Below are 24,227 nucleotides of genomic sequence, written 5' to 3'. Positions count from 1 at the left end.
TTAACAATTCTTTTAAAAACAATACTGTAGAAAAAAGGTAAACATTCCTAGTATTGTTTTTTATACATATGTCTTACAGAGGTTTCCTATGACGTGCAACTGCCCTACAGTGCACACTTAAATTTACTAGTCAATCCTATTCAGTGTTGGGGATGTTACTTTGGAAATGTAATAGATTACAGATTACAAATTACCCTATTTAAAATGTAATAATAGTGTACCTTTTCAGTTACTTTATAAAAGTAAACTAACTAATTACATCTGATTAATTTAATTACTTTTAAAGTTTCTAATGTATATTTTCAACTAACTCAGTTTCAAGCATTTATACCAAACAGGTGTGACTTTACAGTAGCACTCTGTTTAAGATTGAATTAAGATTTTATTAATTTAATTTTCAAGTACAGCCACCACAAAACCAGACCTTATCACAAAAAAAATTACAGTTGTCACAAAAGCAAAATATTAGTTAGTTGTGCAGGGTGATTTTTGTGGCATTTGCAATAAAAAAATACATCTAAGCTATTTTTGGAACTTTCATTTTTAAATCGAAGCAACTTTAACCCAAGTTAATCATATCTTAGTGATCAATAAAACTGTCAATGAAACATTTGAGGCAGAATTGTTCAGTTTAGTTATTTACTGTAATTAATGTGCTGTCTTAAAAAGGAACAAATTATAGTATATAACAGCAAAACAAAAATAAAATCCAATCAAACCAGGTGTTACACATTTAAAATATTATAGTAGTCTATAGTAAAGGGAAATATTTAGAAATGAGCATTATATTGTGTTTATATAATTATATTTTGCTACAGTGAACTATATAGAGACCTCCTCTCCCTCTGTCATCTTTCCATCAAGCAAACTTCTGTTAACCTTGGTTGGCAACATCACCTACCAGAGCGAAAGGTGGCAGTAACGCACCAAAAAGTTTGTTGTCGACCACCGTAAAACAGGAAGAATTCTCGCCATCAAATGGCTTTATTTTCATCGGCTAGACACCGGCCTCACAGCTCTGTGAATGCAGTGTCGTCACTTATTGGTCCGTGATCGGTAAATGTAGCTTGTGTGGACGCTACTGTGCTACTTGACTAATAAAATAGCTTCGCTTCTGAAAAGCTATTTTATATATAAAGTAGCAACGCTACCACCACGCTACTGAGAAATGTAGTTTAGCAGAATAGCAGCGCTTTAATAAATGGCCTTAGCAGAAGGCATCATGCATTCAGGCAAACAGGTAAAGCAAAAGATTAATATTATTCAACATATTCAGATGTAACCCCACATATCATCACACATCATATTTCACATTTTCATAAGTAACTGTAATTTAGTTACACATTTTTTCTCAGTAACTGTAACAAATCACTGTTACTTTAATTTTGTAATTAAATTATGTAACGTTGTTACATGTAACTAGTTACTCCCCAACACTGATCCTATTGTGCTGAAGTACAGACACTAACTGAAATGGGAGCTAATTTAGTTCTCCCCCAAAAAGGAGTTCCAACAACTACAATCATTCCCTGTTCCTGAGGGATGAAAACACCAATCAGAAAATACTTCCACTAATACTGTAGTTCTACTAACACTAAAAATGACCCTCTGCATGGTGATATGGAAAAAAACTACACTAACAGCACAGGCTCATTGTAAATGCATGCCTTTATTTACATTTTTACAAAATGTAAAATACATTGCTCCGGGAAGGGTTGGTTGCATGCATCAGATGACAAATCTACTAGAGGACGCATTGCATATTTTTGCAAACTTAAAGTACATCCAGTGATGGTTAGCTCAAGACTCAGACCTTTGCGTCTCGTTTAGCATGACAAAGCTTTTTTTTTTTAGTCATAACACTCAATTTGACAAAATATCATAAAAATAGTACAAACTGCTTCCAAAAACATACACAACTAACCCAAACGTTGATCATACTACAAACAAGTCACAACTAGAATGCTATGAGAGAGAATAAATCATCATTTACCTGGGTCTTTTGTCTATGATTAGCTCAGCTCTTCTGACAAGTCTTCAAATTTGAGTCGCTCTTATGTGACGCAGCAGTCCTAAAACAGTCAGCTTCACCAATGCATGCAGTCTGAGCTGAAAAACCCATGATTAAGTTCAAGTTAAGGTCAAGTTTGTTTGTCATATGCATGCCAACACATGGCCAACAATACAATGAAATGCCATCCGGATTCCATTCATACTTCTCACATTCATACTGTATAGAACGTACTTTTCTAAAGGTCGAGTAGTTCATTTAAAATCAAATGCTGTACCTACTGAGTAGTAGGTGGTTTCGGGCGCAGCCATCGTTCCAGTCACATTAAAGATTCATTCAAACAAACAAATCATTCATGAAAATTCCAGAACTAGTAGGTTTCAGATATACTTCCAGTAAAAGGCAGCGCTTGTCATGTTCTTTTGACATTTGTGTTACTTATTTTGTGGCGTTGTGCAAAGAACTGAACAAAAAATACTTTATTTATTGATATCATGTCCCTATAAATATCATTGCACCAAAGAACAAAAGTTAGAAAATCTAGAACTAAAGCTAGAAATCATTATAGCAAATTGCTTTAAAATGTTTATGTTTTTTCTAGTTACACAAAAATGTAGACTGAAGCACGCATTTTCAAAGAGCCTGTGTTCTCTAATAATGCCGTAGGAGCCTTAGTGAGGTTGCAGCCCAGCAGAGACAAACAGAAAATGTCTTTATGATCAGAATTCAGTCCATGCAAATGTAATTAGCTCAAATTAGTTCCACAACACATACAGTAAACAAACCAAAAACAAAACATTCCCGGATACCTAATTGACTTGCTCCTACGGTAAGTGTATTAACCCAAACCAAAGATGTGATTAGCTCACAACCGTTGGCAAATTCAATGATCATTTCATCAAAATGCAATGAAAAGCCACGTATGTCCTTGAGTAATTATTAAACGGCTGGGATTTCGCTCAAATCTGTAGACCACACGCTTCAGTGCTCACTTTTGAAGTGCATTGAGAACACATTTTTGACAGCTAGAAATTTATAAAGAATAATTTAATATTTTAGAATCTAATTTAATGGCTTACTCCCAATGTGAAAACCCTAAGCAAAAAACAACTTCATTTAAAGGCAAAAGCCATTGCTGACTAGCTTGTTTCTGTACACTCTGACAAACATTAAAGGGCACCTATGGTGAAAAATCTAACTTTTCAAGCTATTTGGACAAACATATGTGTATATATGGTGTATAGACCATCATATTGGGGTGATACAAACACACCCAGTCCTTTAATTTAACAACATAAAAACGGTGGACCAATTAGAGCGGTTTTCAGGCCGACCGGAACTTTACATAGGAGTGCGGTCCCCCCGCCCACCAAATTGATTGACAGCTGCGCGCATTAACTTGTTCCGGTAGTCACGTGTATATGTCAACAAGACCAGGCAGACATACGCAAAGCAACCGGGAATAAAAGGTCAGTTCTGTTTGCTAGGATCAGCAATCAGCAATCGCCTGCGCGTGAACTTGGTAACGATATTGTGTGTGACTCAATGCAACTTCACAATACTGATTAGTAAAGATTAGTTCTTACTGTACAGGGTTCCATGCTATGGATTTTTTCTACTGGTCCGATCGGGCAAGTGGTTCAGATTTTTACTTGCCCTGCCAAAATTTTCACTGGCCCCACCAAAAAAAAAAAAAGGAAGTTAATAGCTATTTTTTTGCCACATTTTAAATAATGTGTCAAAAATAAAGTCTTTGAATCTAGAATTTTAATATTTAAAATAAATTGTAAATAAAAGTGTTATGCAAACAAAAAGAGCACTAGAGAAACTGTTAAAAAAAGGTGGCTGACTTGTCAAAATGGCCGCAAACAGTGCAAAATTTCACTTCATTTTTATTTTGTTCTGTTAGTCACACGTAAATGTCTACTTCCAAGACGTTAGAAACAGACAATTTCTTTTAGCCTTATAATTTGATGTTGCCTCCATGTTGCCGTTTCTTCGCTGTACTGGTTTTTACCAGGTTACAGAAAAAAAATATCATGGTCAATCAAATAAGAGGAACTGGAAAGCAATATGGTGTTTACGACATAACAGAGAAGGTAATGTTTAAAAACTTAAAAGCACAAACTCAATTGACAAATAGTCACAGACAAATTAAATGTTAGTGACAAGGCAGCACTGTCCCAATCGGGCCAGTAATGATCCGGTCTACTGTCCCAAGTGTCTCTCAAGCTGGCCCTGGGCAGTCCTTATTGTTGAGCCTTGCTGTAGTATTTCTCACAAACGCTACGTGAGACCTTCTTCCTTTAAGTCTGTCTGTTGTCTGACGCAGCCGAGGGAGGAGATTAAAGCACGTGGGAAGGAACGTAGATGCAGTGGGCGGGAAAGACTCGTCTTAAAGGCGCAGTACAACAAAACCACCCTGTGCTGGAAATCAGTTTAAAACAGCATCTTGTAAAAGGTATAATGAAAAATCTGATTAGTGTTTTGAGCTGAAACTTTATATACACATTCTAGAGACGCAAAAGACTTATATTAAATCTGAAAAAAGGGGTAACCTAGGTGCCCTTTAAAACTGCTGTTTCAAGCAAATGTCATGTTGTTTTGTTCTTTTAGCCGTAGTGAACAAGCTTAAGAGATGTTAAATCTTTGTCACTTGGCAAAATTAATCAATGAGATTCAGCTCTGAGCACCAAAACCATCATGCAAACTTTAAAGGAGACCTATTATGTTCCTTTTTACAAAATGTAAAATAAGTTTTTGATGTCTCTAGAGCAGGGGTGTCAAACTCAATCCCTGGAGGGCCGAAGCCCTGCACAGTTTAGTTCCAACCCTGCTCCAACACACTTACCTGTAGGTTTCAAACAAGCCTGAAGGACTCGATTAGTTCGATCTTGTGTGTTTGATTAGGGTTGGAACTAAACTGTGCAGGGTTGCGGCCCTTTTGGAACGGAGTTTGACACCTGTGCTCTAGAGCAAGGGTGCACAATCTCGATCTTGGAGTGCTGGTGTCCTGCATAGTTTAGCTCCAATTTGCTTCAACACACCTACCTGGAAAATGAGGTAGAGATCATTACTAATGGCGTGGCTTTCCTACTCTGATGACACGTACAAAGGGAGAATGTCAATCAAAGTGTTTCTGCAGACCGTTTTAATCGAGTGTGATTATTAGCCGGCAGATATCTCTCTGCAACTCTCACATGGTCTCCTACTGAAGCCAAGCAGGGCTGTGCCGGTCAGCACCGGGATGAGAAACCAGAAAGCTAGGTTGCTGCCGGAAGTGATGTTAGGGAGGCCAGCAGGGGGCGCTCAATCTGCGGTCTGTGTGGGTCCTAATGCCCCAGTATAGTGATGGGGACTCTATACTGCTCAGTGACCGTAGTCTTTTGGATGAGATGTTAAACTGAGGTCCTGACTCTCTGGTTGTTAAAAATCCCAGGATGCTCTTCGATCTAGAGTAGGGGTTTAATCCCGGCATCCTGGCCAAATCTGCCCACTGGCCTCTGTCCATCATGGTCTCCTAACCCTCCCCATATCATAACTGGCTTCATCACTCAGTCTCCTCTCCACTAATCGGCTGGTGTGTGGTGTGTGCCGTCGCGTCATCCACGTGGATGCTGCACACTGATAGTGGATGAGGAGATCCCCCCAGTGCCCAGAAAAGCGCTATGTAAATGTAAGCAATTATTATTATTACTATTATTATTAAATATTTTTAAAAATGTATTAATTTTTACCATTAGAAGCTGGTTCTATTCATGAACCATTACCACACAACTGTGTTTAAACCCCTTATAATAGTTATTTTTGCATAATAGGTTCCCTTTATGACTTTAGTATCTAAAAGCAATACGTAGCCATAAAAAATGCTCTTTATATGAAGCGGACTTACATATTCACAGGATATATATACATCAGTAATGCAAAATCGTACGTTAATCTACTTAGCAAAGCAGTCAAAAGGAGCTTAAGTTGCACATTTTACTGAAGAATTCAAGTGCTTTATCAAAAACACATTATACATTTCTGTAATAGATGCTGCATTTGTCCTGTGAAGTGATAAAAAGGGAAGGCGGATTAAATGGAGAAAGTGCATAAATCATGTGCACAGTAGACAGTGAAGGCCCTATGTAGGTCTCTAATATGCAAATACATTATGCTGAGCAGATTTAATACAAACAGCACCATTTTGTCTGAAATTAATATTTCATGGCCCTTCAGGCAAACATGGATCTGTAGGATGCACATAGTAAAAACCACATTAAGAAACTGCACTTGATGAACTACAGGGTAGAATCTTCATGTTACAGTAAGTAAACTGGTTATAAGCATCTTGGGATTCGATTATAAACATCAACATGATGAAAAGTAAAACATGCATTGCTTTTTGCATGGTAAAATATGTTCCACAGAAGTGAAAACAGCATGCATGCATTTAAACATATGCTTGATAACATGTGCTTTTGTGCTGATGTGTTGGCTGGTTTTGGCTATTCACTGTTCAGTATGATACTAAACCGAGCAGTTGTTGGCAGCAGATTCCAGTTATAATGATTAATTAAATATTTTATTCAAACAATTGGTACTAAACAGTTGATTCATTTGGAAACTAAATAATTGACTCTATAGTTAGAGATGCACCAATTTACGTAAATTGTTTAAAAACATCTGATAATCATGGCAGATTATATCCCATCAATAAGAGGAAAACACATTTAATTTTCTTTGAATTGAGTGAAAATAATATCTGAACTGTTAAACATTCCTAAGTTTAAACTTTTGCCAAGACTAATAACACAACTAATCCGATTAATATGAATAACATTCAAAACATTAATAAATATCGTAAAGTTTAAATAATGTATAATTAATATCTTTAATATTAAAAATTTATATATTTGTTTAAGTTTTTGTGCCGATGCTCATAAATAAATCTGCATAAATTCACAAATATTTTATTATTATTATTTATTTATTTGATTTCACAAAGTTCTGCACACAAATAAATTAACTCCAGGTCCAATGACAAACTCCCTGGTAACAATTTGGGTAGGCAAACTTCAGTTTATGGTAGCTCTAAACAAATTCAAGTGGATCAAATAGCAAATAAATTATTTAATAAATATTATTATTATCATTATTATTAGTGCATGTAATGTATTATATGATGCATATATATATATATATATATATATATATATATATATATATATATATATATATATATATATATATATATATATATATATATATATTGACATTTTACTTATATATTTAATAATGTATTATTTAACTTTTTAAAATTTGTTTCTGAAAAAAAAAATCATGTGAAAACCAGGTAGGCATACCTTTGTTTTTGTTTTTTCTTATCTACTTGGTACTGAAGTACCGGTTCTTTTGACAACAGTTAGCGAGACTGTAATTTCAAACACATATTCATAGTGGCTCATTGATGCATGAAAATGACAACAACAAAAAAAAACAAGACATTTGTGTGATAATGCAAAAAAGTCTATTAGTTTTACTACTATTAAGATAGCCTGACAGGCAGGGAAGATAAACTTTGGTAGCCTGACTGCAAAACATAACAGCCCTGTGACATCAGACTAGCACTTCTGAAAGCCCTGAAGTGAGTAGATTCTGTCTGGCCCTTCTCAAAAGTGTCTCCCTAGTTCACATTTTACTATACACGTTTATAAGCTTAGGTCTGTTACCAGAAATACAAACCAGAAACATAAACTTAATAGCAAACACAAATCAATAATATTAAATCAGAAGCACTGCAGCTCAAAAATGCAAGCTATATGCATTAAAAGTTGTCCCCCTCACATCAGAGCATGTGTGTGGCAGACTGTCTCATCTAAACTCACCATATGAGTTCAATCCAGTCTCGTGAGGAGGCTTGCTGAGGCATCATGGGAAACTGCAAAGCGACAGGGTCGTGGGGTGGACAGACGGGCATCGCTGAGGCCTCTTCCAGCCTCATTAAATCCCCAGATGGCTGAAGGACCGATGCCATGATGAACCAGAGCTCGCAATATTTTTTCTCGGGGATTCAAATGACAAGAGCAGATCATCAGTTCTGGGAGAACAATCCAGTCATCAGTCTGTGATGAAAAGAAAATGTGATAATCAGAAAACTGAATCATTTTATAAAATCAAACATAGATCACATGTATATGAACAAACACAGGTTTAGGACAGGGCTGTACAATAATGAGAAAAGTCTGTAATACTTGTTTTTCTGCTATATATTGTGATAGTGAAATAAACTGCGCTTTATGGTTTCTGGCGTCAAAAAGTATTCAGGTGCACAAATTGAACAATGAAATGAAAAATAACACTGTATAGTCTTCATATTTAATAATAAGTAAGGGTGTCACGATCCTTCAAATCCTCGATTCGATTACATTTTCGATTCTAAAGGCACGATTTGATTCGATTATGAATAATTAATTAATTAATGACCATTTGTAGCCTACCGTTTAAACTACCTGACCTGCATGGTCTTTGTTTTACCCATAAACAAATCATACAGTACATGAATAAAGGCAAGATACACACATAATTACCACCTGTCAATCACTTTTTCTGCAGGACTGGTGAATAGGCAGTGATCTGTGTCGTTATAATGGCGTCGGTAAAAAAGACGCACAACCAACAGAAACCAGCCAACAGTATCTGAGGTGTTCGCTAAAATGACCAAGTACAAGTGAGTGAAAGATTGAAGCAGTCTATTAATCCTCTGACTGGACCTGCTGTCTCGAGTGCATGGCTGTGTGTGCGTCTTTGTCTGTGTGGTCACGTGATGTGCCTTTTCAGAGGTAAAGAGGAAGGAGGGCTGCTCAGAAATGCTACACGCCACTGTGGATGTCAAATCGTTGTCGCGATGCCGGTGTTGTCTATCGGACGAACCGTACGTAATACGTACATAGCAGAGCTTCCAAAACGGTGTTTTTTTTTGTCGACAACACAAACGTTGTCAACATAACTCACTGGAAATCCAAAATGCTTACACACAGGCGACTTCATTGAAAGAGGAGAGGGTTTAAGTTCTGTCGACGGGTCTTCTGCTTCTGCAGTTCAACAAGCACTTCAACAAGCCTGTTTTTTTCCCGCTTGGCAAGCCAAGCTGACGTGACATGGGGGCGTGGCAGCATCGACGATTCTATTTTTTGATTTGATAATCAAAATTGAGCATAAATTTCGATCGATTTCGATTAAAAATCGAAATTGTGACACCCCTAATAATAAGTAATATTTTCTTTATTAAAGTTATACAAATGTTGTATATGTTTGTGCCCGAATGCTTTAAGTTCTCTTGAAATGCCTTTAGAGCACATGAAAATGATAAAGATTCACTGTTATGGTTACACTTTGCAATGACTCCATGTATTGTCAATTGGTGTGCTGATAATTGCATATGCTGCCATGTGAACGCTACTGCAGACTAGGCATGGGGCGATAACTGTTTTCAAGGTGGTTTGGAAAAGTCACGGTTTTGAAAATTCCAATTGGTATGATTTTTAAAATTTGTTTATAATTAATTAATTAATTTTTTTTAGGACAACAATATCTCCAGCAAAAAAGTTTTCGTTTTAAATTGTTAAAAAATTCAGTTTAAAACAAATGAAGACAGCAGAAGTCAATAATTCATTTAGCCTGGCACGTTTACTGCTCCAAAATATTTAAAATGTTTCTCAAAATAAAATATACTGTGTTCAAAAGGAAAAAAAAATTGTTTTTTTACCCAGACATTTAAAAATATCTATATTTTAAAGCAGTAATCACAATACAGTGAGACTGTGAAACCATGATATTTTTATTCAAGGTTATCATCTTACCATCAGAATCTAATACCGGCCCATGCCTACTGCAGACACACATTATGATAACAATGCTGAAACAATACAATGTGCAGTCCTTATTGTGTTATTAATTTAATTTCACCAGACTGCTTAAATACTGTAGCTGTATCTGTAAATAAAAAATTAATTAAAAATTAAATGACAAGCAGAGATTAATACAATTCAGCAAAGCTAAAAATCTAAATTAATAGTGCTTTATGGGTGTCTGGAAAGCCACAGTAACAGATGAATTTAGACCAGTCCAGTTTTGACTGGAATGCATCCCAGACCACCTCCAGAAGAGGTCTGAGTGATCAAATATACATCAGTCTCGAATGTTTTGGAGGGCATTCACATCTGACCATTTGATAGCAAAAAAAAAAAAAGAAAAAAAAAAAGTTCCCAGGTGTTAAACCGGCACAATTAATCATTTTTAAATGGAAATTGCGATTCAAGCTGCGCTCACACTGCACTTTTCTTCCCATAGACTTACATTCATATGCATGCGAACGCGTCAAACTGGAAATGCAAGGTCGTGCGGCAAGTTTCCCAGTTCGCTGCATTGGTAAGTTCAAGCTTGGTGAACTCTGACCTGCTAAATCGCATCATGTGATTGTGTGAGACCAATCAAAGATCAAAACATGACGTCTCTGGATAGGAATTTAAAACATTAACCAATCACTCGCTTTTTTAAATGTCATCTTTTTTAATTCTGCCCCTTTTCACATTGCCGCACTACAGAATTTCGCACGCACAAACTCTAGTGCACAGGTGTAAAACTCAGTTCCAAATGGGTTGCAGCTCTGCACAGTTTAGTTCCAACCCTAATTAAACACACCTGATCAAACTAATTGAGTCACTCAGGCTTGTTTGAAACCTACAGGTAAGTGTGTTGGAGCAGGGTTGGAACTAAACTGTGCAGGGCTTCGGCCCTCCAGGAATTGAGTTGACACCCCTGCTCTAGTGTGACCGCAGCTTTAAAAGGGTGCGATAATCAAATTGCAAAAGCTGCGATAATTTGCGATATCAAATATGGCAACAAAAATAGTTTTTAAAGTTCTGAAAGTTTGTAAGCACATTATCCTGAACAATGTGAAAAATTAAAAAATATATAAGTAAAGGTTTTATATCCTTATATACAGTATATTAGATTTTAAATCCAATTCTTTTAATTGAATTTCAAATACTGTAGTTATTTTCTTAATTTATCAAGACAACTGACAACTTTATTGGAAAAAATGGCAGCAATAAACAGCATTTAAGAGGTTTTAAATAAACAGTAGCATAGTGTATGTAGACGTTTTGTGATTATGCTTGGCCTTTCTTTGGTGCTGTTAAAACCACCACATAAAACCCGTAGCTCTAAACAATATGGTAATAAAACACAAATTTGATCCGATTAATCACGTTTTTCCCCCTCCAAATCGTGCAGCTCTACCAGGTGTAAACAGCCCCAATATTTTGCAGCACTACCCTCCAGATGATTGAATCCAGGTGTTCAATCATTTCCATGGCCATATGCGTATATGATCAAGCACCTAGGCATGCAGACGTTTCAACAACATTTGTAAAAGAATGGCTCAGACTCAGGAGCTCAGTGAATTTGAGCATGGTATTATAATAGTTTGCCACCTGTGCAAAAGCAGGCACATTTGCAAAATTTCCTCACTACTAAATATTCCACACTCAACTGTTAGCATTATTATAACAAAGTAGAAGCACTTGGGAACAATACCAACTCAGCCTTTAAGTTGTAGGCCATGTAAAATACACAGAGGAGTTAGGCGCACACACTTTTGGCGCATGCTGAAACAGAAAGTGCAAGTCGCCAACTTTCTGCAAGGTCAATAATAATAGACAGTTCCAACTCTTTCATGAACAGCACACATTCAAGGACATTTTTAAAGCACTATTAATTTTAAATCAAGCACTTTTGTAATTCACAACTGCAGAGCCATGAAAGTCTTTACTGTACTTAACCATTTCACTTCCACTTAATAATATTTACATTAAAATATTAGAATAATAAAATTTTGAATGTCATTTTCAAACATTTAGACTATTTTAAACAGTTATGTTCAAAGAACTTAAGTAAAGTTTGTTGAATTGAATACTTGTATTCAAATGTGGTTTCTGAATTATTTATTAAAAAGTGCATTATTATTATTATTATTATTATTATTATTATTATTATAAGTTCTTGTACAAATAAGATTTTTTAAAAATTATTCTGTTTCTGGCAGTTGAAATAATTAAATTTCTAATTTAATTCAAGCACTTTCAAGGATATAACATGTTTAAGTACATTCTAGGTCTTTTACAATTCATATATCTGCACTTCAAGTACTTTCAAGAAGCATGAAAATGGCTACCAGCCTCCAAACTTCTACTTAGATTAGCTTAAGACAACGCAAAGAGAGCTTTATGGAATGGGTTTCCACTGCTGAGATGGAGATAAAGTTGATTTTATATTTGCACGTTCATTCATTTTTGAACAGAGACAACTTGTGACATGCTTGTTTAGCATGGTACTTTAAATATTCTGTGTGAAATTGCAGGCAAGTGTGATTTCAAAACAACATTGGCATCATTTAATTGACTGTGATCAATGTTGTACATTTATAGTCATTGGCTGCTAATATGATTTCCCTATTAAGAATTAAAATTATATAATTATACCGAGAAGTCTGAATGTACAAATATAAAAGCAATTTTACCCCAATATTGCCGACTAGCTGAATCAAAGCTGAGTTAATTAAGTGCAACGCAAAGCATAAGATGCAGTGGTGTAAAGCAGAATGCCAAGGACTCTAGATGTGTTCACTGGAATGAATAAAACATTTTGCATTATTTAAATCCTATTAAGTAAATCATCTCCTTTAAGGAGTAACATTAAATGTAATTAAATGCATGACATCACTTCTCACATCACTTTCATTTTTGTCAAAATGCAGAGGTGGTTAGGCATGGGCCGGTATAAGATTCTGATGGTATGATAACCTAGGATAGAAATATCACGATTTTTGTGATTACTGCTCTAAACTATATTCTTTTCAAATGTCTGGGTAAAACACAAGTTTGTTTCCCCTTTAAAAACAATAGAATTTGTATTCTAAAAGATTAATAATATTTTCCAGGGCTCGAAATTGCGACCATTTTGGTCGCATATAATGCTGATTTGTGTACAGTCATTACTAGGGAAACCGTAATATTTCAGCGCTCCTAAAGCGCCCCCTTGTGACAGAGAATGATTTTTTATTTCCAATAAATTTTTTCAGCTGTTTATGGTCAAATTATTGCAATTATCGATCCATGTCTAAATGTGAAAAGTTAATGTGCCTTTTAAAAATCTAAACAATTAAGTAATACTAATATAAGAAATTATATACTTGATTTATCCCTTTTAATAGTATAAAGGTTGAAATGCCATTGTATTAGATATTTTCTGTATATATTCTGTAAATCTGCAAGATGTCTGTTAAAGATCTCTTGATCTGGAAAGCACCTGCTGTATACAAACGTCTGGCAGTTCTACACACATTCTGAATCTCAAACATCTTAAAGATGTCTAATAGAAGTCTATTTCACATCTGATAGGAAACGTCTTGTAGATGTCTTGCAGATGTGAATGCAGACGTCAAATAGACATCTCCGAGATGTACGTGTGCTAATCAAAATCAACCATTAAGAATCAAGATCGGCGCATAACTAAAAAGAAAATGGGTGCTCCTAAATTTTTTAGGATGCTCCTAACTTTTTGAAGTTGGGAGCACCAGTGCTACCAAGTAAAAAAGTTAATTTCGAGCCCTGTTTTGGAATAGTAAATATGTCTGGCTACATGGTCACCTCTGAAGTTGAGACTAAGCAAAAGAAAAACAAATGAATGAACAAATTAATGTTTTTGGCCAAAGACAGAAAAGTAAAGACAACTAACCTATATTCAAATTTCCATGACCTTTCCAAAACTTTTTGTGGCTTTTTTGTTTTTACTAAACTTTTCCAGGCCTGGAAAATGTCAAAATTCTATGAGGTTTTCCATGACCGTATATGAACCACGTGAATTGAATAAAAAAAAACGTCATTACAAATAACCAAAATAACATTTTTTAAAAATACAGATATAATGCAATATGATAGAAATACTGATTTTAAATCGGTTGAAAGAAATATTGTTCATTTCACAAAGAAACAAACAAATACAGCGCGACAACACGGCAAACAGACGCGATTGACTCGATGTTAACATACTTGTTTTACAAAAACAACATTTTGTTTCACGACATCTGCATAATAACAGTTAAAGTAACTACTTTTGTCTTTGAAAATTTAATAGAGACAGTCTTACAAAGGTGAAATGAACATTTACTAGTAGTCCTTCACTCACCTTGGCAGAAAGCGGCATTTCCGACAGAAGCAGCTGAGCAGCGGTTGAAGTGAACTTTAAATGTAACGTTAACGCCAAATAACCGAAGCTAACTTTTAATGAAGTAACTTAAACGTCATTGCGCGGCCCCCGTAACACATACAATCCATTATTCCGCTATTTCATATTGTGTGTTCACTGATGAAAGGCTTATTTATTTCGTTTTACTAAGTTTTATTGTTCCCGAAGTCCTTAACCTGCAGCGTCGACCGGTAGCAATAAGTTGAAACCAGATCGCGAACGCAGAGAAGATTTATATCCTGGTTCACTTGGCCAGTACCAACTCACAGTAACTAATGGGGGAGTGCGGGTGAAACGATTTAGCCTATAAATTGTTTTGTACTTGTATTCTCAAATGTTTTATGCAATATTACAATTTTGCTCATAAATTTAATTTGCATCTTTGCATTGACAGATAGTTACCAGCATTCATTAATAAACAGTGTTGGATTACAAGAAGTGTGAGTTAGGCAGTAATATGTAATGCCTCACTTAAAAAAAAAAAAGGTAATTATATTTTCTTACTTTTTAAAAAATACAATGCAAGTTACCTTTTAGTTCAAACATTGTCTTTTAAAATTTAAATTGCTGAATTAAAATTAACAGTCACATTGTGCAACAGGAGGCCAGAGGCTTGCATTTCTATAAGTTTTGTCATTATTTTGAACCCATTAAAGAAAAGCAAAAGGGAATTGTCTCAATGAACAAAAATTGCAAAAGTAGCAAACACATTGCTTTAAACTTTCATCAGTCTGTACAGCATGGCTCTGGGCTCAGGAAGTTCTCAGAAGATTACATTATCCCAAATTATTAATTTATAATGTTTTTTGTTTTTGTTTTTTTTAGATAAATGAAGGTTGTACAGTGAGTTATTCATTGCACAGCTCTACTATTCGACAAAAAAGGGGAAAAAACACAAGTTCTAAAAGAGATTAAGCCTCAGCCAGGTAAGAAAAAGTAACATAAAAGTTACTCAATACAAACATAACCCATGACTTTCCATAAAAAGTAACTAAGTAATCTAAACTAGTTACTTTTTTGGGAGTAACTCAATGTCGTAAAAATGCATTTTTCAAAAGTAGCCTTCCCCAACACTCTTAATAAAGAGTTATATAACAATATTTATACAACAGTTCTGTCTGGTTCTTGAATCTGATTGGCTGATAGTCATGAAATATTCTGCAGTAATAGCTCTCATACAGCCCCTTCATCCTTGTGTATTACTCCGCCCACATAGAGTGACACCAGATCAATAAACTCACTCCAGTTTAACAAATATTGGCTGGTGGACAACATCATATACTTTAAGGCTTTTTCGTCAAGAATGTAGTTGTTTAGATTGCAACTATGCAGTTTATTTATAAGGATAGTGCCTATTTTAAATACTAATTTTAGGGATAGAGGGCGTCGGCGGCTATTAGCCTGTCATACTGAGCAGAGCAAAGACAGTTGCGGCACAAGATGGCAACAGACATTGCATAATAACCCTTTAAAGGGAGAAAAACTCAGCATTTTCTTTTTGTATTTCAAACTACAGCTGATTAAATCATTATAAATCAGGTAAGTGACATTCTTAGTCGATCTCTCTCTTTTGCATGTTGTAGTGCTGTATTTATACCACAGTTATATGCTAGTGTTTGCCTTGCTTTGGCTTTTTCATGGTTACTTATTTTAATATCCTGACTGCAACGGCAAAATACTGGGAAAATTGCTATAGACTGATGGCATTTCATGCCACTCAGCCTTATAATCTTAAGATGTTAGCAAAATCAGCTGTTTTGTCATCAACTTAGACATTACGCCAGAGAATCATTCAAATACAAGCTCTCAGACATCCCAAGTCTCCCGGAAGTTGCGGGAGTATCCCTGAAATGCACAGACACTCCCGGATGCCCACAAATGAATCATAATCTCCAGGAAATCGCGCGTCTCCTGCCCGGTCCTTAAATATGTTGCACACCCCTCTCTCCACGGCATTCCTACTTGCTCTTCAGGTACGTCTCGCGCAACTCACCCCCACCGTTCTTCAGGTACGTCTCGCGCAACTCACCCCCACCGTTCTTCAGGTACGTCTCGCGCAACTCACCCCCACTGTTCTTCAGGTACGTCGCGCACAACTCACCCCCACCGTTCTTCAGGTACGTCGCGCACAACTCACCCCCACCGCTCTTCAAGTACATCTCACGCGCAACTCATCCCCACCGCTCTTCAAGTACGTCTCGCACGCACACGCCCCTTTACAGATTCGCCCCCCCCTCTCTCTCTCTTCAAGCACCCACTAATCCGCTACCTCCCGCAAATCAACTCTGTATCCCCCCGGAAATGACTTTTTCCAACTTGGGTTGTCTGAGCTCTAAAGTGACATTGGTGAATCAGCAACAGTCTCTGCTGTTCTGACGTCAGCTGCAGACGTCAGCTTTATTTGTATAGCACTTTTACAATGTAGATTGTGTCAAAGAAGCTTCAGATAGAAGATCATAGTAAATTGAAATGGTGTAGTTCAGTTTTCCGAGTTTAAGTTCAGTTCAGTGTGGTTTAATAATCACTACTGAGAGTCCAAACACTGAAAAGCAAATCCATCAATGTGCAGTTCTTTAGATCCCGAACCAAGAATTAAAAAATCTCGAGAGAAACCAGGCTCAGTTGGGCACGACCATTTCTCCTATGGCCAAATGTCTTGTGCAGAGCTGCGGTCTAGGCGCCGGAGGCTGGAGAATGCTTGACCTCAGCGAAGACTCGTCTGTCCCTAGAGCGCCACAGGAATCAGTCTCATGCTCTCCACTCCTCCATGACCACCACAGCAGCTGCTCAGGATACAATCTGGTCCAGGATTATGGAAACCTTGGGATCATCTCATCGCTGGTCTTGGATCGAATCAGTGGCGCTGTATAGTTTTTTAATCTAGTTTTGAATTGGGAGAGTGTGTCTGAGCTTCGGACATTATCAGGAAGGCTATTCCAGAGTTTAGGAGCCATAAATGAAAAGGCTCGACCTCCTTTACTCGACTTTGCTATTCTAGGTACTACCAGAAGCCCTGAGTTTTAAGATCTTAAAGAGCGGGTTGGATTGTAGCGAGACAGAAGGTTGGCTTTATAGGTAAGAAGTAATATTTTAAAATCAATTCAAAACTTAACAGGCAGCCAGTGTCAGGAGGATAACATTGGGGTGATATGATCATATTTTCTAGACCTGGTAAGAAAGAAAGTAGTTCCTCATACAAAAAGGATTTTTAAACTCTCTGTGGTTGATTTTCCTTTTCATATACATGATTATGCTGCCGAACTGTTGTATAAACGCAATATTACACTCGTAGCAGTGTAACATGGCTGTATATCTTCAATGGTCGGACACTAAAGCACCTGGCCTGCAGCCTCAAGCCAACACACACCTTCCACCAGTGCCGATATGCAGCCATATCGCACTGCTATTCCTGTAATATTGCCATATACGCTACAATATTCATGTGGGAGACTTTTGATCGCAGACAAAGTCTGTTGCAGTAAAAGCCCCCACTTCAGTTTTGTGTAGCTGAATGACATGCTGAATATGACAAAGGATGACAAAGCAGAAACTCACTTTCAGAAACAACACAGACCTGCTGTTTCTTCTAGCAGGCCCTGAGATCGATTTCCAGAGCTCATATTCTCTGTTACATTTCCCCGAGCTTCAATCCAGCGCTGTTTTGCTGGAGTTTCAGGACAAAGCAGACAAACAGTGAACCTGGCAGAACTCGGCTGTAATAAAGATGAAAAGTGCCTTCAGGCTGAAACGTCTCTTTACATTCCATCTCAGAAAGACAGACACAAAAACGCATCAGTTCACGACGGCAGGACGTGTTTGGAAAGCCGTTCTCTGCACTTTCTTCGTCCTTGAGAGCAGATCTTCTCCTCATATCTGCGCATTTTCTGAGAGGATAATCATAAGAACAGCATGATTGTGTCAACTTAAAGCACTCGAAAAGCTCACAAACCTTCAGAAATGATATTCGGTCTTTTCTTTATCTGTAGGATTGCAAATGGAAGTGGCAGAATGTGCGGTTTGTGTGCATGAAGAATACACACAGCTGAAGTTAGAATTATTAGCCCTCCTGAATTATTAATCCCTCTTGCAAATTTCGGTTTAACGGAGAGATGTTTTTTTCAACACATTTCTGAACGTAGTTTTAATAAATCATTTCTAATAACTGATTTATATTATCTTTGCCATGATGACAGCACATAATACTTGACTAGACATTCTTACGAGACACTAGTATTCAGTTTACAGTGACGTTTAAAGGCTTAAAGGTGCAGTAGGTGAAGTGCCTAAATAATAACCGGTTAGCATATCTTTGAAGCACAGTCCCTTCCCTGTCATCCAAAGCCACGCTGAAATCACGAACACACACAGTAAATAGAGAGCTAGATGTCATTTACCAGTTAGAAAACTTTACAGTACTTTATAATACTACAATTATGAATAAAACAAACTGTATTATATCAAGCTTGTTTTCAGTTGTGTAGCAAGCAGAACTTGTTATAGACCTTTTTCATGGCTGCTGCATGGAGGGCGCCATAGCGACCAGCGTCTTCTGGTAGAATGCTAAAAACTTCCGTTTACAGCGTGTACAACTGGTAATTTGCGCTCCGAAAATGGGTTTCAATAACGTTTGTAATGGATAACAGAGTGTTTTTGTGACACACAACTTAGAAATGTGTCTGTTTAAGCCGTTATGATCTGTCACGTGTGGTTCAAGTGCGTCAGAAATACAAGAAAAACGTTCTCCTAGTTCACGTGTCTGCCGTCAGAAATAACGTACAGTGTGTGTGTGCGCGATCCCGGCCTGTCAGCTGTTAGCTCAGCGGCTCTTTAACACACACACACACAGAGAGAGAGAGAGAGAGAGAGAGAGAGAGAGAGAGTAAACCAGAGTACTGGCATGAAACTTAACAGGTATGAAAGTCGTGCAATTTACAAAAATGAGCAATAAAAGTCTGTTACTGATCCTCTGCTGGCTGATTTGCTGTTCATTCTAATCGCGAGCCGTTTGTGTTTTATTTCGTGTGTTGTATTCACCACGGTTTGTGTTTTTCTTTCATTTTGAAATGACACTAGCCTATATTTTCACTTTGTCACAGTTATTAAATCAGTGTGTCAGCGGCACAGTACAGGCTACGTGTGTGTGTCAAACATTTTGGTGAACTACATTTGTTTGGGCTGGTTATATATTTGAAATAAAGAGAAAACGTTGACTTTAGCGATGACGAGGCTTCATTTAAACTGCAGAAGATGCCGTCTGACAGCGAGGGAAAACGCCTCACAGCAGCTGTTTTCCATCCTATTAGATCGCATTTCTTTAAATGATCAGTCCAGGAGATGCTGCTGATGGACAACAGTATTAGTTCAAAGAGGATAAAAGCAGGTAAAATAGATTAAAACTATCGTTTCAAAGCTGTCCAAATGTGACTGTTTACACGCATCAGCTGCCGACCGGAAGTTCTTCGCAATCTCCTTGCGCATACACGCAAAGCATCATGGGTAATTTTGCGTTCCAAGAAAAAGGTCTATAATGTGCAATATTTCATGCATGCAAGGATTGCTGGTCTCACACGCTTTGTCCTAAAGCCATTACTGTATGCTAAGTGATTGCCGGCGGCATGCAGGAATTAAACTCATTACTAAGCCATACTTACATGCTGTTTCAGACCCAATATTCAGAGTAGCAATATAGGGAGCACATCACGGGCTGTCGTCGTTCAGAAATGACCCAATGTGAATATAAAAGCAACTTCAGCTCAGTAAAGCACTTTAGGTGGAATATCGCTATTTATTGATGTTTTGTTGTTTAAATAAATAAAATCTGCGTTATCGATGCCGTAAAAGGTCCTTATGAAACTGAAAGTACTCCCATCAATCTTTCACCGGGAGATTTCATTGGCTGAACAACACTTCTGTGCATATAACCCATTCATAACAACCCAATCTACATCAGCTCTGGGGGACTAAAAGAGCATTAAAACCAAACATTACCTGTCTAACAGTAATACTTCAGCCATGGACAGGCCCAGATTAATAATTCAGAGGCCTCTGGGCATAATGTCTTGCAGGCCCAAATAAGATTAATATAATATTTTATTTAAAAAAAATTAATCCATATTGTATTGCCCGCATTTTTTAAATAATTGATATACAGTAGATATGTTTCTAGTCTACAAAGATTAGACTTCTTTTTAAAGCATTTAAAGCACACTTTGAAAAAAAGATACTAATACAACAAGGGAAATTAATGGATTTTAATATACTTGTTCACGTTCACTGAAGCAGTACTAAAAATTATATTTATTGTTTTATTTAATGTATAACTTCTACACATTTATAATGCACATGATTTGGATATAACACCTCTCCAATCCAGTTCTAGGAATCCTCCATAATACACACACTTATTAATGATTCCGACTTGTCTTCCTCGGGATGAAGAGTAGACAAAATCCGATATGTAGTGGGGGAAAAAAGAAGAACGTGATAATCAGATGCTAAATTCGAACCGGGTTCATGATTGGTAGTGGCAAAAGATGTTGCCAGGCGCTTTACGAGCTACGCCACTTATGCTGCTGTCTGTTGCACTCTTTAGTTATGTTGTCTCTGTCAATCAAACAGTGATTTGCGGAAATGGTTTACCTAGCTTATTCCAACGAGGTTCGGTATTTGCACTGCCTAAATAGACACTCCAAAATCGTCATTTTTCGCTTCCTTGCAGGGACCCCTAGTGTGCGCGGGCCCCTCGGCCTGTGCCCAAAATGCCCATTGCTTAATCCGGCCCTGGCCATGGTGTCATCCTTCCTCCAGCATGCAAAACTCACTCTAATATTGATTCAGGATTTTAAAAAGTTTTAATTCAGCATTTATTTTTACCCCTCTCTCTCTCTCTCTCTCTCTCTCTCTCTCTTTTTCTCTCTCATGTCCTTGTGCGTGCACAAACGGCAGATCTGTGTGAATGGGTGCGACAGACAGTTAGGGCTACTTATCAGAATTATGGGAATTATCGGCCCTGCAAATATAAATTGAATGAATTTTTTTAGTTTTATGCCTTTTTTTGGAGAGAAGACTTTTTTCTAACATATATATTTTAAACATAATAGTTTCAGTAACTCATATCTAAAAACTAATTTAATTAGTTTTTTGCCATGTTGAAATTTTACTAGTTATTTTGCAAGTATTTATTCGTTCATTTTCCTTCAGCCTAGTCTCTATTTCAGGACTCGCCACAGTGGAATGAACCGCCAACTATTCCGGCATATGTTTTATGCAGCGGATGCAACCCAGCATTGGGAAACACCCATACACTCTCATTCACACTCAAACACTATGGCCAATTTAGCTCATCAATTCCCCTGCAGTGCATGTGTTTGGACTGTGGGGGAAACCGGAGCACCCGGAGGAAACCCACACCAACATGGGGAGAACATGCAAACTCCACACAGAAATGCCAACTGACCCACCTGAGGCTCAAACCAGTGATCTTCTTGCACTACCTAATGCGCCACTGCGTCACCTATTTTGCAAGTATTTAGCATAAAATGGTATTTATAGACTGTAAATCAGGCTGTAATGTAAATTAGGGGGGCATCACGGTGGCACAGTGGGTAACACGATCAACTCACAGCAAGAGGGTCGCTGGTTCGAGTCCAGGCTGGGCCAGTTGGCATTTATATGTGGAGACGTTATTACATAAATTTTCTTATTTCACCATAAAATTAACTTCACAGCAAATCAAAAATCAACTCCACTTTCACTAATGAATATGTAATAGTGTATTAAATTCCTGAACCTAACTAATGATTTAAAAATGAGTAAAATCTCTTGACCATGTACATTATCACTTTCGTTCTTGTGATAAGTATGGCAAGTTCAGAGAGAAAAAGAGAGAGGATAATCAAAAGAACAGCCCTCGAATCGCTCGAAAAGCTCATAAACCTCCAGAAATGATATTTGGTCTTCTCTTTATCCGCGGGATGGCAGATTGCGGCGGCAGAATGTGAGGTTTATGTGCATGAAGAATCGACATGAAGTCAGATTAGAGGCTTACTGAGAATGAAAGCGTGCTCACTTTTGGATTTATTAGCCAGTCCTGATGGAGATCTCTGTCCTTCAGATCACTCCTATCTGGACGGTACATGCCAGGCCGACTGTAATCAAGTTAAATATAGTTTGGCGGAGGGAAGGTTTATGGGCTGTCGATATGCTGATATGAGTTTTTGCACACATAAATTTAGGAAAATACATTTCCGCCTAATGCAAGCTGATCGGGTTTGAAAGTGACCCGTGTCAGAGGAGAAACTTGGATATGAAACGCTGAATGTTGATTTATTGACATGAAAGGAAGTTTAGAATGAAGGTTATTGGGAAGTTTGAAAGTGCTTTCATGTGCTGATTACTAAGAAAAGTTTAAGTTAAAGGAACTGCTGAAGTTGACGTGCATTCAGTAAACATAATAAAATGCATTAACACTAAATTAATACATTTTTTTTGTTACTCTCAGCAGTCATCAGTGAGTAGGGGAGAGCAGGAACGAAAGTACAAGTTTTCATTCATTCATTTATTTTATTGTTGGCTTAGTCCCTTTATTAATCCGGGGTCACCACAGCGGAATGAACCGCCAACTTATCCAGCATGTTTTTACGCAGCGGATGCCCTTCCAGCTGCAACCCATCACTGGGAAACATCCACACACACACACTCATTCACATTCATACACTACGGACAATTTAGCCTACCCAATTCACCTGTACCGCATGTCTTTGGACTGTGGGGGAAACCGGAGCACCCGGAGGAAACCCACGCGAAGGCAGGGAGAACATGCAAACTCCACACAGAAACGTCAACTGAGCCGAGGTTCGAACCAGCGACCTTCTTGCTGTGAGGCAACAGCACTACCTACTGCGCCACTGAATCGCCAATACCATTAAAAAAACAAACAAAAAAAAACTATTTTTAAAAGACATAGGACCCTATCTGTTACGAGAACCAGCGATCGCTCTCCGGAGATTGCTGGTTTCCACTATGCTTGGACTACACTTCCGCATATCCCAGGACTACATTTTCATTCATGCACTTCACCTAGACACCCATGCTCACTCATCTGCTTGATGACATTCACCACCTGAACCTTGTCATAGACTGATATCATACCATACATAAGCCACTCAGGAACTCATCCAGTTTGCCGAGTCTTGTTTACCCTAGTGTGACATTACAACGCATTTCCTTGTCTTGTTTCTCCATGTTAGACCTTAGTCTAGTATTCCCTGTTTTCCTGTTTAGCCGCCTGCCTTGTGACCTGTTGCCTAATTTACGATTACGATTCTGGATTGTCCACATATACCTGTTTGCATCTGTATGATCACTGCTTGCTTGACGCTGAATAAACCTGCATATTGGATCTTACCTCAGTTGTATCTGTCACTCCCTCCCCGGTCGTTACACTATCATACACCCGGTGCAATAAGATGCAATACGTGTTACTATTTTCAGACCAGCGAAACCCTAATTTTTATGTTTTTAGGGTTCCCCACAAAATAAGAAGCTCTAATTCACCCTGCTTAAATACCCCCACTTTCAAAAGGTGATCTCTAATCTTAATAATATGCTTATAAATGTTTTAATAATAAATAAAGGGTTTTTGAGTTGACAGTTTTTTAACAATAAATTGTGAAGCTTTGTGACTTGTAACATCAAAAAGGAAAAAACATTGATAATAATTGATAACATTGATAATAATTGACATTTCTGTGTGGAGTTTGCATGTTCTCCCTGCGATCGCGTGGGTTTCCTCCGGGTGCTCCGGTTTCCCCCACAGTCCAAACACATGCGGTACAGGTGAATTGGGTAGGCTAAATTGTCCGTAGTGTATGAGTGTATGTGTGAATGAGTGTGTGTGTGGATGTTTTCCAGAGTCGGGTTGCGG

General features: G+C 37.5%; 1 protein-coding gene and 1 long non-coding RNA gene across 3 annotated transcripts in view; one reads left to right on the top strand and one right to left on the bottom strand.

Annotated features, from left to right (window-relative positions):
• The window catches only part of ifnlr1 (interferon lambda receptor 1), a 99,561-nt gene extending 85,049 nt beyond the window's left edge, over window positions 1-14,512 (bottom strand). The window contains exons 1-3 of one of the 2 annotated variants that reach the window (XM_087284958.1): window positions 14,243-14,512; window positions 7,882-8,118; window positions 1,994-2,109 (exon numbers count right to left, since the gene is read on the bottom strand). The gene's annotated coding sequence lies outside the window, so the exon portion shown is untranslated. The remainder of the gene's footprint in view (window positions 1-1,993; window positions 2,110-7,881; window positions 8,119-14,242) is intronic. The other variant, XM_087284957.1, reaches the window with a different exon arrangement.
• The window catches only part of LOC147840462 (uncharacterized), a 266,074-nt gene that overhangs the window by 226,774 nt on the left and 15,073 nt on the right, over window positions 1-24,227 (top strand). The window lies entirely within an intron of this gene.

The sequence above is a fragment of the Danio rerio genome, chromosome 16 (genome assembly GCF_052040795.2).
Source record: "Danio rerio strain M-AB ecotype USA chromosome 16, GRCz13ab, whole genome shotgun sequence".
NCBI lineage: Eukaryota > Metazoa > Chordata > Actinopteri > Cypriniformes > Danionidae > Danio > Danio rerio.
Note: the sequence above shows the minus strand (reverse complement) of the source record. Positions and strands in the feature narration are given on the sequence as shown.